The 15078-nt window shown below is 39.7% G+C and overlaps 1 long non-coding RNA gene across 1 annotated transcript in view; it reads right to left on the bottom strand.

The window, feature by feature from the left end:
• The window catches only part of LOC138145090 (uncharacterized), a 55279-nt gene extending 44943 nt beyond the window's left edge, over nucleotides 1-10336 (bottom strand). Inside the window, exon 1 of the long non-coding RNA XR_011164103.1 lies at nucleotides 9853-10336. This is a non-coding gene — a long non-coding RNA (uncharacterized lncRNA). The remainder of the gene's footprint in view (nucleotides 1-9852) is intronic.
• Nucleotides 10337-15078: the final 4742 nt, after the last annotated feature.

Genomic DNA, 15078 nt, shown 5'->3' on the forward strand with positions numbered 1-15078 from the left:
TATATATATATATATATATATATATATATATATATATATATATATATATTGTCAAAGTTTCTCTATATGTGGAATTTTTGCTTACTTGCTTTTCTTTGTCACAGCAGAGGTGTCAATGTGAAGGGAGTATTTGGGAGATGGTATATAAAGAAAAATGTTTATGAATAATTTGAGTTTGATTTTTTTAAAAACAAGAAATAGAAGGGAACACAGCAATGGAAATGGACAATATGTGCTCCTCCTCTGTCACTATTTTGTCAAGGATTGGCAATGGACATCCACCATAGGTCATGCTTTTTGACTACCTAAACTGCTCAAGGTAACTGATAGAGTCTTCTGGTTTCTTTGCTCCTTTGGGGACAAGTATTTTTCTGAAATTTGGAGTATATTTTCAGTTGGAGATGTCTTCTCCTTGCAATGTTTCAGGCTCCTTACAGCCAAGATCATTATGAAAAACAAATGTATGTGCCAAATGCAACCACTTGCCCTAGGTCATAGCTTGGTAGTTTAGGTCACAGGTGGAAGCTGAACTCAAATCCTTGGAGTAGGTTTACAACTGCCTATTGATAAACCCAACCTTGCTGTTACCACACATTCCTCACCGAGTATCATGATTTTATGTCCATTGTATAGGCAGCATTAGCCTGGACACTGTCTCCTTAACTACCTCATAATTTCTATATGCAGTGATCACGGGGCAAAAAGGACTTTTCAAAGTACAATATTTACAAGGGCATTTTGTTAGTAAGTGGCAGTCTTGCCTAAAGGTTTTGGAAAGAATGACTTATAGTTTTGACAATGTAAGGGAATGATAATTTTTTTAAACTAATTATGTGACCCTGAACAAGTCACTTAAATTTTTTGGCTTTGTTTTCCTATTTGTAAGATGGGAACGATATCAATAACACCTACCTCTCAGGGTTGTTGTAAGGATAAAAAGAGATAATATTTATAAAATGTTTTGCAAATTTTAAAGCACTATAAATTCTATTTTTATCATTACTAACCTTCTTATGGTTAGATATGGGTTCTGGGATTCTTAAGGAAGGAAGGATAGGGATAATCAGTCAACAAGGACTTATTAATATAAGTGCCTACTATGTGCCAGGCATTGTACTAAGCCTTGGACTGAACCTGTGATTTCTTTGTCATGGGATTAGGAAAATCCCTCTGCCTACTATGTAAGCCAGTACTTTCTTTGCAACTCACAGGCTTAGAGAGTTGTTCCTGGGCATGGAGAGTTTAAGTGACTTGTCCAGAGTCACATAGCCAGTATATGTCAGAAGAGTGGGACTTAATCCTAGTTCTTCTTCAGTCAGAGGCTTGCTTTTTATCCATCATACCATTCTATATATCAAGAAAGACACATCAAGGGGCAGCTAGGTAGTGCAGTGAGTAGAGCACTGGCCCTGGAGTCAGGAGGACCTGAGTTCAAATCCAGTCACAGACACTTAATCACACTTAACTAGCTGTGTGCCCTTGGACAAGTTGCTTAACCCCAATTGCCTTGCCTTCTCCCCTCCAAAAAAGAAAAAAAATAAGAAAGATACATCACTTGGAAAATGGAACAGGCAGCACCAGAATCTGACCATGTGAATCTGCTGCTCCTTTTAAATCCTGTCTCTAATATTTCTTAGATGATATGGCTTTTAGTTTCCTTATCCTAATGATTCCTCTCTCTTGACAGTTTTTTTGACAGTTACCCTACTGTAATTTGGAACCCAGACTGAGTAATAAAGTTTATATTGGTCATTCATTCATTCATTCATTTATTCATGAAACATTTATTAAACACCTAATATGTTCAATAAGAACTGGGAAATAAGGACAATTAAGACATGGTTCTCCATTCCTTGGAGATTACAAATTACTAGGAAGAGAAAAGAGAGAGACATAGATTATTACATTACCAATTAGAATGTGATAAGTGTCCAAGGGGAACATCACATATTATGAGAGAGAGACAGAGAGAGAGAGAGAGAGACAGAGAGAGAGAGAGAGAGAGAGAGAGAGAGAGAGAGAGAGAGAGAGAGAGAGAGAGAGAGAGAGAGAGAGAGAGAGAGAGAGAGACAGACAGACAGACAGACAGACAGACAGACAGAGAGACAGACAGAGACAGAGAGACAGAGACAGAGACAGAGAGACAGAGACAGAGAGAGAGAGACAGAGACAGAGAGACAGAGACAGAGACAGAGACAGAGACAGAGATAGAGACAGAGAGAGAGAGAGACAGAGAGAGAGAGAGCATTTTTAGCTATAGTAATCAGGGTACAACTCAGAGGACAAGATGACCTGACATATGCACATGTCATGTGAATGAAAAATGGACATAAAATGTGTGTCAACTGTTAGAATTGTTCTCACACATTGACTTGCAGGGAAAGAAAGCTTAGTAATAATAGTAATAGAATTTATAGTACTTTAAAGTTTGCAAAGCATTTTATAAATATTATCTCCTTTTATCTTTACAATAACCCTGAGAGTTAGGTGTTTTTGTTATCATTCCCATTTTACAAATGGGAAAACCAAGCCAAGCAGAGTTTAAGTGACTTGCTTAGGCTCACATAACTAAAATGTCTGAAGTTGGATCAGAATTCAGGTCTTCCTTACTGTAGGTCCAAGTTCTGTTCACTGTGCCACCTAGCTATAGCAGTAGCATGAATGAAGTAATATAAAACAAAATATTTGTAATGTGCTTTGGAAATCTGAAAGCATTACATAAATGCTGCTGCTGAATGTGATGATGATGATGGTGATGATGATGAATGTAGCCCCCAAAAATCTTCAATCACTTAGGAACATTGAAGCTTAAGGAATTCCAACAAACTTGCCCCCCAAACCTCATAGCAGCAGGGTCTTTTGAAGAGTGTGAGCAAGGATTTCTAGAGGCTTAGCAAACACTGTTTATATACAATGCCCACTTCAGCTGAATCTTCCAAACTTAGACAAATTTCCTACTTTCTTCAGGGGAGTTGTGTCATTACTATGACTGAAGTAGAATTATATCACGCCTTTAGTCCTAAGGGAAGTTTGCAAAAGTCCTAGGTGAAAATACTGCTCCAATCAACCTGGTTCCTCTTGTGACTAGATAGCTCTTTATTTTGGAATTAACAACGGGTAAGGGGGCGTTTGCTGATTTTTATTTATTTGTTTGTCAGTCCCAAAGTCTTAGTTATACCTAAGGGTATGGTTTCTAGATGATGATACCCAAGATTGCTTTTTACCATTTAATGAAACTTGAAGTAAGTGACTTGGTCCAATCTTCCAGTGTGGATTTCCCATCCTAATCCTCTGATTTGAGGCTTATGCAACCTCTCTAAGGTTATTTTGGTTGCTTCCCTTTGGATAGCACCTCTTGAATACTGTACCACATGACTATTCTGAGATTAAAAAAAAAATGTCCTCCGGAGGTGTTTTTGCCTTGAAAGGTATGCCCTTGAAAAACAGAGTCCCTGCAGGCTGTGGCTTTATAAATGTGTTTATTGGTTCATGATAGAGATAAGATTTGGAGTGCGCCACAAAGACCAGCCCCAAGCTGCTGACAGTCATTTCCCTAGCTTATGTAATCAATGAACAGCCTGTGTATTAGCAAACTGATTGAAATAGGCTCTGTATCTCACACTACAAAATATTTGGCTTGGGAACCATCAGGCGTTAAGTTGTTACTACATTATAGTGTGATTGAAGCACGGCAAAAAGGCAAATTTGGGAAATCCCTGAAAAGATGATTCCTCATCTGATCTGATGACGGTGCAGTAAATTGTGAGTTGCAGAGTATAGATGCCATTTCAAGCTAAGTATATGCAATTTAAATTAAAGATGCTCAGATGTTCGCTGGCTGCCACGGCATGTTGGCAGCCGCCTGTGTTTGAACTAGAGCAGATCATTCAAATGGCTTGTTATCCACTTATACTCTAATCATCTATGAGGTGGCTTCTTTTGGGGTAGACTGGGCAGGCTCTCAGTGGGGATTGGAGAGCTTCTGAATGTCTAACAGAAGGGGAAAGGGAGCCGTACTCCAACTATGACATAGTTTAGACTCCCAAGTTTCTCCTCTCCTCCTGGCCTTCTTCAGCTGCCTACCACCTTCACCAGGAGAATCTGACTCCTCCCATCAGGATTTTATATTAATAAAATGGCAGCTAAGTCTTCTATACAGTGAACAGAACGAGTGCCCTGGGGCAGTTGTCATGCCATCTTTATTTGAATTGACTAGAACAGGTTGGCAAACTGGTCCACATGCTTACCTGTTTTTGCATAACCCCTCCTGGCTAGGGATGTTTTTATATTTTAAAGAAAGGTTTATAATATTTAAAAATATAAAAAAAATCTTAGCTATGTAAAAACATTCTTAACTCACAGGGCTGTATAAAAACAGGCAGGCAGGATTTAGTCCTCTGGCTTTTGTCAACTCTTGGACTAGAATGCTGATCACCACAGTCCCTCTAGGCCCAACTTGGTTGGCCCACCGAGTTGTAAGAACACCCTTACTAGTGAGAAAGGAAGGTTATAGGCAAAGTTTCACATTCAGAACTCTTTTTGGCCGTCAAGAGTGGCTATCAGGTATATTTACATGTTATTCATTTCATCTTGGAAATAGAGGAAGTCAGCCTTATCCCTAGAATTTATATAGTGCTTTAGGGTTTGTAGAAGACATAGACCATCTCATTTTATCCTCATAACAGCTCTGTGGGGGTAAATACTATTATTATACCCATTTTATAGGTGGAGAAGCCAAGAGTGAAAGGTGACTTGCTTAGATTCACAGAGCTAGTGAGTAGCTGAGATGTACTCAGACTCGATTCTTCCTGACCCCTAACTCCAGTGCTCCAAAGAGGTATTGAAAATAATGACTGGCCTCCTATAGGGCCTATAATTCTTACAGTAGACACTACATGGGGTTAGACACTTTGCTTATCTCCATGGGTAAAGTGGACTAGAGAACTTATGGACTTCTGGTTCATGTATATGTTGTGAAGTGAGGAGGGGTAGGAGAACAGTGTGGCACACATTTGGGGCTTTTTCTTCTGTCTTTAGAGAAGAGACCTTCCTCAAAGGCTCTCTTCAAAACGTCCTTAGTTTGTTGAGTTGGTGAGGTATACAGTATACTTTCTGTTCTGGGAAGTAATCAATCTAATGCACTTCAATTTGACAGTTTTACTTGCTGCCATTCCATTATTCTTCTGATGTCAACTTATCCACAAGGTGAAATTCTTCAATAAAGTGTTTCCATAAAGCATTTCCGATCTAACATTCTGGGAGAGAAATGAGTATATTGCAAAGTGACTGTGTTCTTTAGTTGTATCGAGGTGGAGGGGATTTGGGGAGGTACCACCCAAAATGAGAAATTTATAGGAAATTATGAAGATGATATATTTCTATAGTGAAGGATATTTCAAAGTTAGTTATGCCCCTTGTATAGGGACCTCTGTTGAAGTTATGGACAATTTTTTTCCTAAGGTCATTCTGGCCTATTCCTATTTCCTTCATATAGAATTTTGTAAGCATGTTGATATTGATAAGATGCCTGGTTCTAATAAAGGGCAGGAATAGGATGAAGACAACATCCCTCAGAACCTTCTTGTTTGGAAAGGGATATGGCAGAGAAGGGCCTTTCTCACTAATGGGGAAATTGAACAAATTTCTTCTCTTCATTTCCTAAGTAATGTAGTAGGGGGTGCAATGGATCAGCTATTGGGCTTCTCAGGGCGGAGAAGACTTGGGTTTAACTTCTTCAGATGCTTACTTGCTGTGTGACCTGGGGAAAGTATTTAACCTCTCTGAGCTTCAGAGGGTTGGACTTGGCCTCTTAGGTCTTTTTCAGCTTCAGATCTAGGATCCTTTCTACTGCTTTCCTTCCCCCTCATGTGGAGCTGGCTAAGCTTTTGTTTAGAGCTATAATTTTTGGAGCTATAACTGCTAATTCTACAAACAGGGACAAGTTCACCAGGGTGAAGACAAAGATCGCTAAGGATGGCACATGTAGCCATCTTTTTTTATTCTTGCTGTTTCCAGGCACCTAGCATGGCGCAGATCTCCTAGGCAGGTGTTTGTTGGTCTGTGCCATTTGGGTACAGTAATATTTGAATGGCAGTGGAGGTGGGTGGCCAAGGACTCTTAGACAGTAGCAGCCTGGTACTAGGTGAGGGAGAGGGTTATGTTGTGCTTTCTTCTTCTAAGGCACTTCCATAGGAGGGACAGGACCACCACAGGAAGCATGCCCATCTTACGTCAGTGCCTCAGGGGAGGTAATGTCCATGCCATACCGTGTCCTGGGAGAAGAGCTTCCATTGCCCCATGCTTGTGACACCTCTGGGACATTTTTCTCTTCACTGTAAGATTTCCACAAGTCTTGCTGTTCTGTGGGATACCCTTAAGGTAGACTTAAATTGAATGCCTCTCTTTTTAGAAATCATCTGTTCACCAATAAGCAAGCCAGGACAGTGGAACAGTGAGTAGATGGAAATCATGTTTGCGTACTGGTACCTTCCATCAAAAAATGCAGACGTTATACAGTAGTGACAAATGATGAGTCAATATTTTAAAATCAGATAACCAGACAATGTTTTTTTTTAACACCATATTTTCAAAAAGACCAACATTTCTACCCAATCCTTCCCTTCTACCTCCCTGATAAAACTAAAATCTGCAAAATCTTTGAAAAAAGGCATCAACTTTCTGGACTTTGCTTAAAACCAATAGTTATACTTTGCTTACATCCAATTTTATGCAGTCATAGACATCTGGTCATCTCTGACAGTGGTGGACCACGTAGGTAGTTTGTCTCTAGGTCACTGGTTCAGACATGAAGAATGGATACATTTCATGAGCTTTACTATCATTGTTATAATCATCCATCTCTCCCTTCCCCCCATTCCATCATCATTGATAAAAGGATAAAAGGTGTCATGACCCAAGGAGAAACTTGTGAAGAAATGGGGTTAACATAGACAATAATTTTTTTTTTCAGGAATTGGCAAAGGGAAACACTACCTGAATTGAATGGCTGATTAAAGGGCCATGCTTTGTCTCTTCCTCAGGGCTAGAAACCCCAAACTTTAGTCACATAGACTCTAACCAAACAGGGTAATAGGGAGGAGGGATAACTAAAACACCCTTAGCAGACCAGGAAACAACATGGCTAGAGATCAAGCTAGGATTCACAGACCTGCAAAGACACTGAGTACTGAATCAACATAGCCAGACAACAAGGAAAAATGGAAGTGTGCAGGATGAGAATCAGGGTAATACAGGGATCAGTTGTGTAATGTCTCCTGATAGGTCTCTTTGGGGAGAGGAACCTTTTGACTTTTCAGGGCAATGAGGCTGCTGGGTTCTTCTCAGGAGGATCTCAAGGGGTGAAAGCATCTTTAAGCCTGGGACTGGAAAGAAACAGCATTGGGAAGTATACTTTCCTAGAGAAGGAATGGGGAACACATTCTAAAATAATCTTCCACATTAAGTTCAAAAGTAATCATATGGGCTCCAAGAAAAGAGCGAGAAAGTAACAATAGCATTTTGAGAAAGACAATGAAAGAAACATTGACTGACATGTGCCAAGAGCTTTTCTCCTCGGAAAAAAAGATCTCCATGGCTCTGGTCATGGAGCCAAAGGCCAATTACAACATGTTCTGTGGTAACAGACTCAGACAATAGCAGACTATAATACAATATTGAGAATTTTAACAATCTAGGGAAGATGGCCTGATCTTTTAGGATACTTATTTCCAAGATGCGTATTTCCAAAAGGTTTTTTTTTTCATTCTCTTACACTACTGGTATTGTATGTGTGTTTTTTTTCTTCAGTTTAACTACCTTTGATGGCCTTTAAAGGCTTTTAAAATCCTGCGCTTTATCATTATTGGCTGATAAGAGAATTAACTCTGGAAGCAATGTTTATTTAGGGATTGAGATTCTTGCTTAAAAGATTTGCTCAAAACATTTTAGACACTCTTACAATAAAATAACTTTGGTCTTTAAAATTATTCTATTATTCTGTTATATCTTGCTTCCTAAGATCTTGCTCACTGTTTCACAGACGTTCAAAACCTCCCCTATGCTTGACTTCAGGATCAGAAGGGAAACGATGTTTCTTTGTATTAGGCATCTTCTTCTCTACTCACTTCTGTGCCTGAGTAGAGGGGAGAATAGTGGGTAACGTTCAGCAGCTAGCAATTTCTCAGCATAATTCCTAATGTGTGCGTGATTTCCCTGACTGTGGTGGGTGATGAAAGGCAGAGTCTCTCCCTTCAGATTAAAGCAATCCTACTTTCTGGGATGTCTGGAGGTTCTCCTGTTTTCTACCAAATTTCTGGATCCTACATAGAGTTCTCCCAAGGGGCTCAGAATGACTGTGTGTATGGTTACTACTCTACCATATGGACATTCCTGGGGACTGCCCCTTTCTCACTATCTCCAAGCATCTTGGGAGAAAGCATGATGTGGCTTCTGCTTTGGTTACAGACTTTCCTGGATGCCTGTTTGAAGTAGCAATACAAAGAGTTGGAAGGCCTGCTCCAATTCTGTGCTTGCATCTACTCATAGTTTACTCCAAACCCCCAATTCTTATTGTAGTTGTCAAGTTGAAGCTGGGTAAATAAGAGACTGAGGGACAAAGAGTTATTTTTAAATGTGTTTTTACATGACTATACTAGAGAATCAGAATACCTTGATGGGCACTGCTAGCCACAAAACCAATTTTACATATTTTCTCTGGCAGTATTATAGAGAGAACGTAGTGCTACAGGGTATGGAGGCAGAACAAGGTACAGACAGCTGCTGATGCTGCAATTCCCTGGGACTATCCTTCTGCAAAGGGTACTGCTATGAATGGCTAAAGTGAACAGTGACTGATTGCATTGATCCTTCCTGTGAACATTTAGGAGAGCAGAAAGTGGGAATAGTGCCGGTGTATCTTGGATTGGCATGGCTGATTTGTGTACATCAGAGACTGTAGTGATAGTGAATGCAGGGGAGAGTAAGGCTGAGTCCAATTGGGATAAATGCTACACTTATTCGTAGTGTTTTCTTGCAGATCATTGCCTCTTTTTGTACCATTGCCCTAAGTGGAGAGTGTTAATCCATAGTCCTAGCTAATGGTGTTCCAGAGACCATACCTGTGAACATTAGAATTGGAGGAACAAGTTATGAAGAATGTTATAGTCAGATTGAGCCTAGAAATAATCACTGATTTCCTGTCCCTGGAGAAGGACTGCTTATTGATAATGAGTGGGCACAAAGCACTCTCCTTTCCACAGGTTCATTGGATAGTGTTATGAAAGATTCAAACAATCGACAGGTTATTTATTCAGACTTACTATGTGCAACAAGCTCTTTCAAATCAGTTTCAACAGTCTCTTCTCAAGAACGCCTCCTGGTCTTTCTTGACCTCTCTGTCCCTTTCCCAGTGCTCTCAATTAACCCTTCAACCTAAAGTCTTTTCATCCTCAGATTCCAAGCCAGGTTGCAATTCTTGTTCTCCTTCTCCATATATATATATATTTTTTGGGGGGGGGTAGAGGCCATTGGTACTTTAGATAAAATATACCTAAAGTAGCTGATTATACGCTACAGCAGAATGGACGAGCAGATAACAAAGTTGTATTTCCTAGACATAAATCATCCCCTGTGAAATAAGGGGTTGATGAAAATTTTGATGGCCTTGGTAAAGCTGGAAATCACTTGTGAGGCTTCTATGAAACATGCAAAGTGCTTTCAGTTCCCCCCACCTCCAATTAGAAATTGGCACATAAGCCCATTTAAAGTCATTAGTACAACACAGACATGCTCCCCCCCCCCAAGTGTTTTAAACTATGATAGTGTTTGGGTGGAAAAAGTGGGAATTTGACTCACAGTTTCGCAGTCGTCTCATTAGAACATGCATGTTGTTCTGATTCACCTTTGCCAAGTGTTTGCTGTCCAGACTTCCTCCTTTGTCCCAATCTACCACTGGCAGTCAGACTGCTTATGTGGGTTGCTGCTAAGAGGATAAAGCAAGCTTCCCTGTTCTAGAGATATGTTAACAGTTGGGAAAATCTTCTCTTTTTCTTGAACCCACCCCCAATTCTAATCCCTGGGTTAAAGAGTTCATTCTTCAGTCAGAAGACCTTAGGGAGAAAAAGAGAGAATTTGGTTAATAAGAGAATTTAATTGGGAAACCAAATCCAAATCTTGGGGGAAGTATGCTTTGTAGAATGTCAGGGAATTGTGAAGGAACACTGAATAATAGGGTACATAAAAGGGACCCCTGAAAGATATTTGCTTCTCTTTAAATGAACACTTAATATGTGTCTCTAGTTTTCACTGGATTGGGGGGCATGCTGTGGAAATAGACACATAGAGTAAGAGAAGAGGTAATACTTGTTCTTCAAGAATTTTTCATGAAGTTTGAATACTTGATGAAATGAAACTTGAATACTAGAAGTTATCAAGTATGGCCCAAGGGCCAAATCTGTCCCAGAATATTTATGTATGGCTGGGGAGCCAAGAATGGTTTTTATATTTTAAAATACCATAAAATTTTATTTAGAAATGGAAAAAGTGTTCTTAGCTCACTGGTCATATAAGAAATAGGTGGTTGATTCACCTATTTTCTAAATGAAATATTTAAAAGTTTCCATCTTCTCCAAAGAAGGGTACTTATCAAGAGTGAGGCTATAATAGTCACATTTGGGATATTTGCAGAAGATATTGTAATAGTATTGAATTCCAAGTACACTAATAAGCCTCCTCAGCAGGATTCTTAGCAACGTGAAAAAAAAATTGGTCTAGCTATACATACTAGGATGACAAAATGGATGAATAATACATTTTTTTCAGGCCATGACATACAGCAGACTAGAGAGCCTATCAAGTTATTCCATCATTATACATATATGCATATATGGGTGTACATATATATGTGTATGAATATATATGTATATATACATATCTATATTATACACTCAAATATACACACGTAGCATGGGGGGATTGACAATTCAGACTTTTGCTTAGAAGATAAAGGACTTTTCAGGTCGTTGCCTTACTCTAATCTGCTATAATTGGGGGAGTTTTCCCCAACAAGAGCTCCTTCTGCCCAAGAAATGACAAGTCCAGTCCAGTAGATGTATAAATAATGTACATATTGTATATGAGCTGACCACTGGGACAGATAAGTGTTCAGGCAGTGCTGCTATCACATCTTCTTTTGGGGTGTTGAGAACTTCCGGCTAAGTTCAATGATGACCACGCATGAGGTTCTGTATTTCTCGGAAGAAACAACAGCAAAAACAGATAAGATGGAATCCCTCCTTCTGTAGAATGTATAGTCTAGTGGGGGACAGATATTAAAGCTACACAATAAGAAGCTTACTGTGAATGTGCAATAAGAACTGAGGAAGAAGAGATGACTTTTTGCTGAGAGGATCAAAGAGGACTTCATAGAGGAAGTGCTATTGGAAGGCACCCTTGAAGGTTTGGTAGTGTTTGAACTGGAGATCTCTCTCTCTTTCAGCTCTAGATCCATGATTCTAGGTATTGGGCTGGGGCAGGATTAGAAAGCATAGTGAGGGAACGATGAATAGGCTAGTTTTCCTAGAGCACAGTATGGCATATAAGGAGAGTAACTGAATTAGACTGGAAAGACTGGCCAGCAGACCAGGTAATGGAGGGTCTTGAATGCTAGCCAAGTTAAGAAATTACCACTGAGGCTTACCATCTGTTGGTTCTCCTTCTCCACACATGACTAATCCTCTTTTTCTAGTCAAAACTGTCCTGATTAATGTATTTTTCATATACTTACTTGTATTGCACAAGTCAAGGAGGCAGCAGAATAAAATGGAAAGAACATTGAATTTGAACTGAGAGACATATACAGATCCGCTCTCCTTATTACCTGTGTCCTCTTGGGGCAGTGACTTAACTTCTCTGGGCCACAGTTTCCTCTTCTGTAAAATGAATTGGATTAGTTGGTTTCTGAAGCCTTTTCCAAGCTCTAGATTTAGGATCCTGAGTGGGTTACATACCCTAGCCTGCTTAGGTCCACTGCATATCTTCCAACTTTATTTCCCATCTGCTGGACTCTTTGGATTCCACTCCACCTTCAACAAGCCCCACCAGGAAAAACTCATCAGCAGGAAACTCATCATCACAGAATTTGCTTCAGCTTTCATACCTACATCTCATCAGAACCCTTAGCCTCTGCCCCTCTGGTTGGAGGGCTGAAGAATAGAGCAAAAATCTCCTCCCAAAGCCTCCATATAAACTCAGAAACCCAGAAAAATTCTTAAACTTCCATGAGCTGCACTCTTTAGACTGTACTCTCCCATCACCATACTCACAGACCTCTTACTTTCTCTATCACAACCCCCTGCCCTTCTTTAGCTTTCTTTTGTAGACTAGCTTTCCCCCTTAGAGTATAAGCTCTTTTAGGGCAGGGGCTTTCTTTCCTATTATTATTTGTATCCCCAGTGCTTAACACAGTACCTGGCACATACTAGGCACTTAAAATTGTTTATTGTATTATATCTTTCCTTGTTGGTAATTTCGATTCTTCCCAAAACTTAGTGTTCTCTGATTCTCAGTTATATAGCAGCACTGAAATGGTCAATAATTTGGGGTCATTGAATGTATCACACAATTTCCCAAATGTGATTTGACTCTCTCTTCTTCCTACTCAGTTCAATGCATGTGTGTATATACACACATATATATTTATATATACACACATAAACATATACATATGTACGTGTAACATACTTGTATACAATAGGTACATTATTGGTACATATATTGGATTGGACTTGTCATGAAGAACTCTGTCTGGGGAAACCCCCCTCAGTTATAGTAGATTGGGGGCAAGAGAATGGCATGAAAAGCCCTTTATCTTCTAAGCAAAAGTCTGACTCGTCCATCCCCCCCATACTCCATATGTATATATCTCTCTCTGTGTGTGTGTGTGTGTGTGTGTGTGTATCACACAGATGCATACTGATGGAGTAACTTGATAGGCTTCCTAGGCAGCCGCGTGTCATGGCCTGAAAAAATGTATCATTCTTCCATTTTGTTGTCCTGGTGTGCATAGCTAGACCAATTTTTTTTTATGTTGCCAAAAATTTTCCTGAGGAGGCTCATTACTGGGATTAATTACTCAGTACTGGGACTAATATTAGTATAATGTCTTCTGCAAGTATCCTGAATGTCACTATGATACCCTCATTCTTGATAAGTACCTTTCTTTGGGGAAGATGAAAACTTTTCAATATTGCATTTAGAAGTCTTGATATATTTTTAGTATGTGGAATCCATTATTTTATAAGAGTGTTGAGTCCTTTGGTCCAAAAACTTACCTTGTGAACTAGAAACTTTTGAAATCTAATCTAAGGTAAGCACAGATATAATCTAAATACAATCTACTGCATACATTGGGTTTGTTTGTAGAAGGGAAGAAATAAGGAGGCATTTAGAGTCAGAAAACCTGGGTCTTTGTTTTGCTACTTATTAGCTGTGTGACACTGGACAGGTTACTTCATTTTTCTGGGCTGCACTTTTCTCCTCTTTAAAATGAGGTGGCTATACCAGATGACCTATTCATTTCCTTCTAGTTCTAATATTCTGAGATTCTCTTGGTAAGTAATGAGAAGCCCACTGAACATTTCAGAGGAGGGAATGATATGATTAGATTCTGCTTTAGGGAGATCAATCTGACAGAAGTGTATAGGGTAAGGAGGAAAGACTCAACACAGAGGCTAGTGAGAAAGCTAATGTAATAGTCCATGTGACAGGTAATGAAGCCTATAAGGAAGCTGGTGGCTATGGAAATAGAAAGAAGAGGACTAGGCTGAAGTTTCAGTAAAGAAAGGGCAAAGTTCAATATAGGGAGTGAGATGAGCAGGATGTGCTTTGGGGCCTACAGGGGGTGAAAAGTAGGTGGAAGAGTTATTGTGAGGAATATATTATATAATCCACTAAAGATACATTAAATGGATATTGAGCTACCTGGAAGACCAGATGAAGATTAGACAGCACTAATCTGTGGTGTTGCTGTTTGGCTTGATTTTATGCCTTTCATCAAAAAGTGTTTTTCTCAAGAAATTCTTCAAAATTCATTCTTTCCATGACCTGCAATATTTTTAGAGGAAAAATCGATAGGCTAGTCATCTATTTGGTTTTGCCATCACCAATGACCTAGTTTGCTATCAATTCAAAGTGTTAAAAAAAAGTGCTCCTTCCCTGTGTGGGATTTAAAGGAACAATTACAACATTAACCTAGCCCTCTCTTTGGGGGATGCAGGGTGGGGAAGGGGAAGGGGGAAGGAAACAGGAGAGTGAATAAAGGTCTTTCCATAAGAGTTATTCTTTGTTCCTCCTCAAGATTTCCACTTATTCCTATCAGTGCCTTCTGTTCCATTGGTCAGGTTTGTCCAGGGAGTTCACACCCACTCTTGAGGCTCTGCTGATAACTTGACCATTCTAGGAGCATTGCCAGCCAACCACGTGGTTATTGCTGACAGTGCTAAGTGTTCTAGAGGCTGGGTGGCTGGCAGTGTCACTGGACTTATTTGTAAAGCTTAAGAGAATGGTGTCTGCCAGTTAATTTATGTGAATAAATGAATGGATGAATAAAAGAAGCATTTATTAAGTGCTCATTATTTGCCAAGAACTGTGCTAAACACTGGGGTGGGGGGAGGTACAGAAAGAAAAGTCAAGCAGTTGCCTCTCTCAAGGAGCTCACATTCTAATCAGGAAAGACTACATATGTAGGAGAGCTCAGATGTAGGGCAAATGGAAAGGCCCGTTGGTTCTTAGAGCGAAGTGGCAAGGCAGATAAATAGTTATGAGTCTTCACTGGTGTCATTTCCATGGATAGAACTATATCCATTGGTGATGTTGAATCATTTGACTGGGTCAAGGACTTTGATAATAAGAACCTTATTTTCTGGGTCTTTAGTAGCTATGACTGCTATAAATGGGGGTGAGGGGTGGGAAACTGCAGTATGTATAGGGGCAAATGTTATGTCCTTATCCATCAGGTTGTTCTTATGTAAGATGGCTGCAAGGACCAGACTAGAAACAGTGCCTATGGCCTGAGGAGGAGTG

This window comes from Petaurus breviceps, unplaced genomic scaffold (genome assembly GCF_028583685.1).
Source record: "Petaurus breviceps papuanus isolate PSGF00001 unplaced genomic scaffold, PetGlider_PUasm1.0 90723, whole genome shotgun sequence".
Lineage (NCBI taxonomy): Eukaryota > Metazoa > Chordata > Mammalia > Diprotodontia > Petauridae > Petaurus > Petaurus breviceps.